The sequence below is a fragment of the Myotis yumanensis genome, unplaced genomic scaffold (assembly GCF_028538775.1).
Source record: "Myotis yumanensis isolate MYYU_CA2020_CCGP unplaced genomic scaffold, mMyoYum1.0.hap1 SCAF_7, whole genome shotgun sequence".
In the NCBI taxonomy this organism is placed as follows: Eukaryota; Metazoa; Chordata; class Mammalia; order Chiroptera; family Vespertilionidae; genus Myotis; species Myotis yumanensis.
The window spans coordinates 86798672-86806358 of NW_027223758.1; the positions used below are offsets into that span (position 1 = coordinate 86798672).

General features: G+C 39.2%; 1 long non-coding RNA gene across 1 annotated transcript; it reads right to left on the reverse strand.

Moving 5' to 3' along the window:
• Window positions 1-2123: 2123 nt before the first annotated feature.
• LOC139014684 (uncharacterized) lies at window positions 2124-6222 on the reverse strand. Its single transcript, XR_011472260.1, has 3 exons — window positions 6155-6222; window positions 3692-3868; window positions 2124-2270 (listed from the first exon to the last, which is right to left on the reverse strand). It is a non-coding gene; the product is annotated as an uncharacterized lncRNA (long non-coding RNA).
• Between the last annotated feature and the right edge of the window lie 1465 nt (window positions 6223-7687).

Genomic DNA, 7687 nt, shown 5'->3' on the forward strand with positions numbered 1-7687 from the left:
ATTGAAGGAGAAATTTAAAAATTCGTAAATGAGGAAGCCTGAAATTTGTCTAATAGCAACGTTCCTACTCTTTCCAGTTGTCATTAATAACACTCCATAGGAGTAACAGATACTTTATTTTTTAAAATTTGTCCCTCAAATATGCCTGCTCACCTGTGACATTTGTCTAAAATTTAGGTCCTCGGGCTCCACCCCAAACTATTAAATTAGAATTTGCAGATCACATGCCTAGGAAAAGGTATTTTAAACTGGCACCTGGATGGTTCTTGTGATCAGGAATGTTTAAGAAACAATGATCAGCTAGGTCAGTGGTGGGCCAAATCATTAGTCAGCAGAGCCAAATATCAATAGTACAACGATTGAAATTTCTTTTGAGAGCCAAATTTTTTAAACTTAAACTATATAGGTAGGTACATTGTTATTAACTTAATTAGGGTACTCCTAAGCTAGCCTTTGCTAAAAACGTCCTCAATCTGATTGAGGTACGTTCACTGAGGTCGACCCCTTTCAACTCTCCCATCCACACTCGTCTTGTATACTTGTTTCGTCTGTCTCCTTCCGTTCATCCTCTCTGTATGTCCAAACCATCTCAACATACCTTTCTCAATCCTCGACACTACATCTTCTTTCACTCCACAACGTTCCCTAAAATTAACAAACTTTACTTAAAGTTTTAAGTCAACTTCGCACTGTACATGTGCGCCCGCACGTGGTATTTTGTGGAAGAGCCACACTCAAGGGGCCAAAGAGCCGCATGTGGCTCGCGAGCCACGGTTTGCCGACCACTGAGCCAGGTCATGCTGTAGTTTGGAAAACTTAAATAAGGAGTGTTGATGTGCTCTGTTTATCAGAGAGTTTGAGAGAACAGTGTCTGCTCGGGCAAAGAGCATCTCAGAAGCCCTTATAATGCGTTTCAGCTTCACTGAAAAGGGCTGCTGGGAGCAGGGAATGAAACTCGTTGGTTTCATGACATAAGGGATAGGTTGAAACCTGTATCTTATAACAGGGTGCTAACATACAGTATCTAATTATGTCGCTTTTAATTGTAAGGTGAAAGCAACAACAGCCACAAAGTTTTCTTTTTCTCTTTATCGAGGGGATGATCTTTGCCTACCAATCCAATTATAGGGCATCTGCATTCCAGAATAGAAGCTCATCTGAATAATATTTTCCATTCCCCAAATCCATAATTCAATTTCTTAGCAGGACTTCTCAATGAGATCAGAATGGAGCTGATTATTTATCTCTGCTTTGAAAGGGTAACTTTGTGCCAAGGATATTATCATGAATTTTTCACTGTAATTCTGAATGATAAATAAAGGGCCCAAGACTTTTAAAGTAAACTTTGGGTACTCCTTTAGATTACTGATATTTTCTTCTGGCTTTTAAAAAACACATTTAGTGTACTGAAGTACTATACATTATTAAAAGGTACTCTAGGCTCTTAATATAGTTAAGTTAATGTACTTACGAAATATATAATTTATTAACTAAATACATTCTGTTACTAACAAAACCTAGTAACTTAACTTTGAAGACCTTGGATTTTCATATATATTTCTATATGTTGAAGAAAATTTAATTATACATGATAATTTTCAAATTAAATATCACATTTCCTCTTAAAATTAAAAGGATAGTTCAAATATGTCAAAAGAAATATACTGAAATCTTACTATGGCATAATTCATTAAGTGTAGAATTTGTTGCAAAGTTAACCAATATAAATAGAAATTTGGAGACAGTCCAATCTGAGTTTGAAGCCTAGATTCAGCCAGTTACTAGCTTGTCTGAGCCTCCATTCCCTCAACAAAAACTAAGGAAGACATTTCCTTGCCGAGCTATGTATTAGACTAGAGATAGATGAATGGGCAAGCATGTGGTAGATGATTACTGAACATAATTATAAAACAGGGTATAATGGGTTAACTAATGAAAGGACCTCCTTTTAATGATTATCACTTACGAGGTAATCTCAAAGAACGAATTCTCCTGTCACCCTTTTAGCAAAGTTCTTATTTACTTTCTCCATTGGAGTACAGTGAAGTCACATGATTTTCTACATTTTACTTATTCAAATTTAACTGTATGTACTTAACAAGAAAGAAAAATAGCCCTGGCTGGTGTGGCTCAATTGGTTGAATGTCTTCCCATGCACTGAAAGGTCGCTAATTCAATTCCAGGTCAAGGCACATGCACATTGGGGGTGAGGAGTGGGGGTGCAGGAGGCTGCCTTTCGATGTTTCTCACATCTCTCTCTCTTCCTTTCCCTAAAATAAAAAAAAAAAAAAAAAAACATTAAAAAAGAGAAAGAAAAATAATGGGAAGAGAAAAAATTCCCCAATTCTAAATTATCTAGTCAACTTAGCTCAATATTCCATTTAACAAGCAAATATTCTAGCCCAAATATAAGATGAGAAATATAAATCTTTGTCTCAATTGGCCTCACTTCCCATGGGCCTCTCAAAGTATGAACATTTTGCTGTACCAAGTTTAATTCTTGTATCTTAAGATATATATTTCTGGTACAAAATATTCCTAAAGCACAAGCCAGCAGCTGTACTTTATCTGCTGCTCAACGGAAGAAAGAGTGCTCTGTTTTGAAGCTGGAGGAAAAGCTGGCTCTGTGGGAATCATTGAGAAATATTATCTCTCTCTCTCTGAAGTAACAACTTCCTGAGGAATTTTCCAATGCAATTTTTAAAAATCTTTTGAAATAATTACAGACTTGCATAAGTTGCAAAAGTAGTTTATATAATAATTTGTTTACACTTTACCCAGTTTCTCTCAGGTTAACAACGTACATAACTATAATTATCCAAAGCAAGAGATAAGATTAGTACAAAGTTATTAACTAAACTACAAAGCTTATTCCAATTTCACCAGTTTTCTTCCAGTGTCTTTTTTCCCCAGTGTCCCAGGATATGAACCAGGATCCTACCTTCCATTTATTTGTTCTGTTTTCTTAGTGTCCTCCAGTCTGTGGCAGTTCCTGTCTTCCTTTGTCTTTCCTGACTTTGATCTGTGACTCCATGAAGGTAGTCAACATTTAAAAAAATGTCTTAAGTAGGTATTGATTTTGTAATTCTGTGTAAATCCAAAACCAGGATATTTTCTACGGTGGATTGGATTATTTATTAATTTGTCATTTTGTCATTACACAAGTGAAGGTAACAGATGCCATTATCTGAGTGAATGTAACTGCCCAACTGACACCAAAATGAACCAATTGCTCCTATTCTTGGGTAGTTACTATCTATACTGGGAGCCATGTCAGACATGGTGGGAGAGCTCGTGGGTAGTGCTCCATTTCTAACACCTCCGATGGATTGGAGATTGAGCAACTCTGGCTTCGGGTATCGTTACCATTGACTTCTTTTTTTGTTTTGTTTTTTTAATATATTTTATTGATTTTTTTACAGAGAGGAAGGGAGAAGGACAGAGTCAGAAACATCAATGAGAGAGAAACATCGATCAGCTGCCTCCTGCACACCCCCCACTGGGGATGTGCCCGCAACCAAGGTACATGCCCTTGACCGGAATCGAACCCGGGACCCTTCAGTCCCCAGGCCGACGCTCTATCCACTGAGCCAAACCAATCAGGGCTACCATTGACTTCTTAATAATTTTTCTGGATTTTATTTTTCATACGATTCTTATTAATTTAAAAAGATACAGATAATATTCTTACCAAATTTTAGGAGATTAGCTTTGTCCAAGGGAAGGGTGGGATCAGACTCCTGAAGAAGGGCACAAAGACATACTAAGTGTACAAGGATGCTCACTGCAGCGAAAGATCAGGAGTAAGTGTCTATCAGTATGGAATTGGTAAAACAGTGCATCCATTAAAAAAATGCAGTAGATCTTCCTGCAGGGAAGAGAAATGATGTTCGAGATCAAGTACATGAAAAAACCTGGTGAAGAAGAGAGTCTGCACAGTATGATCCCACCCGTGTGAATTACAAATGACTATCACTATGTCCACCTGTATTATTACAAGAAGAAGTCGGATAAAGTATTCTAGATAATAAGAGGGTAATATGCAAATTGACCCTAATGGCAGAACGACCAGAATGACCCCTCAACTAGTCACTATGAGGCACACTGACCACCTCTTGGTTCCTTCCCCCAGCTGGCCGGCAGGCTCCGATCACCCAATAGTGAACAGGGAACCGGGGGTGGGTGGCGGCAGGGGGCAGGGCCAGCTGCGGGCAGCCAGGGAAAATGTCCCTGATCGCAGGCCAGGCCTAGGGACTGTACCCACGTACGAATTTCGTATGCTGGACCTCTAGTATTAATATATATTGTCAACAGTGGTTATCTCAAAGTGCAGTGGGGAGTAGGATGGATTTTCACTTTGTTCCTGATACCTTTTTGTCTCACTACAACATCTTAAATGATGGCTGAAAAAATTTTTTTGTTTTATCAGAGGCACAAGCAGTACTTTCAGGATTAATACGCACTTTAATAGAGTCGTTGAATCAACTTCAAGAAATAAATCCTATAAATATAAACACTTTCCTTTGTAGAGTTTATATTAATCTAAACCAGAAAAATTGAGATTATTAACATTTCTGAGATGATGAGACAATATTAATTCATTTCCTTCAAATAACATCAAAAACAAGTCTATTAAGTCTTATCTGTGTCGTTTATTCAGGCAGTGCATCTCACAGTGGTTTTGTGGTTTGGTAAAGAAATAGGTACAGAAATTTATTTGTGAAATGAAACAAAAACTTTAAGTTGTGCCTTATAAAGAGGCAAAATGTGCTTATCTCTGAGCACCAGGATTATGGATTATTATGATTATTTCCGTTGCTTATTTTCTTTCTGTTTTCCAAATTATTGATAATAATTATAAGCTACTTTTGCAATCAGAAAGAGCTCTTACAATTGTTACATTAAAGTTAGATGTCTATGAATTTAACACCGTATACCTGACCTATGTTAATCTGCTCCCACTTTCTATATGACATCAAGTGTTTCTCTTTTTCTCAGTGACTGAAGTTTGCAGACTTCACAGCCTGGGACCAAATGATTTGTACTGTGATCACATTACTTCCCACCTCTCTCTCTGCAAAATGATGAGGCGAAGTCCATCGAGTACACCCTAACAAGCAACATTTTAAAGGTTGTTCCTAAATTGACTATGCAGGCTTTTCATCAGAACTGCAGAACCACAAAAAGGTCAAAGCACAGAGAAGCTGACTGTTAGAAAAACGCCAGCTTCTTACACCTTCTGTTAGCCACAATCACATGGTAAGCAGCACATATTTTTAGGTTACACCAAGAACGCTTGAAACTGCAGCTCTAGTGAGAGAGGGAGAGAGATTCTTCAAGACATTTGAAGCTTTTATGCAGAGTTTCAGATCCTTGGAAGAAAGTTATTAAATACTGCATGACATGCACATTGGACAGCAGCGCATCATAATTACAGTGTGCTTTCAACCCCCTGAAGCCTTCCTGCGTTTTCTGGTTTCTGCATCTAAGCCTTGTAAATTATTTCTGACTCATTAGCCTTTCTCCCTACGGGCAACTCACATGCTCCGTAAACGTGTGCGTATTTTTCTTAAATCTCTTTTCTCGAAAATGCATTCATTTGCTTTTTAGTTTCAGAATGTAGATTCCCACAGTGAAAAGCAATTAAATAACACTTGCCTCCCTCTCTTATATCCTCCTTTCTCTAAAAAACGTCATTTATCATTAAAAGCACATATCTGAAGACCAATTCTTTATTACAGCTGGGGACCTTAAGCTGAGGAGGGCATTAGGGAGTGGGGAGCAGGATGGTATAAACACTACTAGGCCAGAGCGCCCCAACTTTGGCCCCACTGACACTTTGGGGTGGTGATTTTTTATGGTGAAGAGCTGTCCTGTGCACTGTAGCATATTCAACAATATCTCTGGCCTCCACCCACGGGTGCCATAGTGCAGAGCTCCAGTTCCCTGATGTGACCACGAAAGGTTCAAGATATTGCCACATATCTCCTAGGGGACAAAATGGACCCCGACTGAGAGTCACTGCACGAGGCCAAAGATCTTACAAAACCAAGCTCTCTGTGTTTTTGCCAATCCAAATTGTCCCTTTGACCCCATGGTCAACCTCTGACTACCTAGCCACCCACCAACATGAAATACAGACACTCATAAATACCCTCGCACTCTTCATGTTGAAGCCCTCGAACGCTGTCTACAGTCCGTCCTCTGAACCCCATGTGGCCAATTCAGGACTTAGCAGAAAAGCAGGTACCATCGCACCCTGCATTGACATGAGTGTTCCTGCTTGTCACTTTTAATGTATTCTGACTGCTGAAGCTCTAAAACACACCCCTCCCCCGTTTCCTTTGTCCACCAGCTACACTCTAAAACCCCATGCTCCCCCATGAATATTGTTTCAAGCATACTTTCATTTATTCTGCCTGGCATTTGATTTTGCACCTAAATATACAATTATGTTCTAGCCTTAGCATATTTATTTCCTGAAATTATCTTAGTTTAGAGCCTATTGATTAAACTGGGGAGGAAAGGTTATAGCATTTAAAAAATAAACAAACCAAAAAGTCCCTTACTTCCCCGAACTCACAACAAAACAACACATATTAGCTCCTCGGAGTCTTTGATGCTTCTTAATATATTTGAGGAATGTTTACTCTCGCTATTCCAGGTTATCTGGTGTTCGAAGCACCAACAAAAATGGGCAGAGGGAATGATTTCCTTCAAGGGGGAAACATAACTAATGAATTCTCTTCCATGGAAAACTGAAAAGTGGATCTGCCGTTACTAGATTCATAACCTCGAGTTAAGCAGCTTAGTGTCTGCTGGCCTATTTTATCTTCGGTAAAATGAGAATGATGATCCCTACCCTCTGCGGCATATTGAATGAAATAATTGTTTTAAGCTCTGAGCCTTGTGCCTGACGTGCGGTGTTTTATAAGTGTCGTTTTCTATGCCGCTTCTCTTTGTTCCCAGCACTGGCTAAATAATTTGTAAGGTCCAGTGCAAAACGGAAATGCGGGCTCCCTTTTTCAAATATTAACAATTTCAAGATGACAATGGCAGAATATTAAGCCAAGTGTGGGGCCTGTCTCAGCATGGGGCTTTGTGTTCCTGCTCAGGTTGCACACTCATCCAGCCGGCCCTGCTCCCTCCCCTAGGGTTTTCAAGGTTCTACTTGTCTATTATTCTACTAAGTGAAAAGCCACCCTTCAATTTGACACTTGACAGGAAAATAAATGAAACTAACGAAAGAGGGCTTTATTACGTGTGTTGTTTTTTTCATGCTGACTCACTTTTTCTGAAGTTGAGTGTAGGAAGCGTAGGACTCTTCTAAAGGAGCAGTTTTAATCTGCCATGGTATTTCCATGGTTTGGGTCATTCTCGACATAGAGGAATTAAGAAAAAAAACCACTCTGTTTTCTACAAGTAATTGGACCCTAGAAAATAGCCCAAAGAGCACTTAGTGGCCAAGGAGGCGCTTAATTCAAAAGCTCTTTACCTGGACTTATCAAACAGCGTTCACACAAAAAATCAGCGGGGTTTTACATCAGTCCCTTAGATCCTACAATGGAGACCTTCAGGGAACTGGTCCAGATGTCTAAGAGGAAGACTTGGTCTCCGAACCACTGAGTCGGGCTCTGCCTGTTATTTCTTCTCCTTTATGGATTCACCAACATGTCTTTTAAAGGTG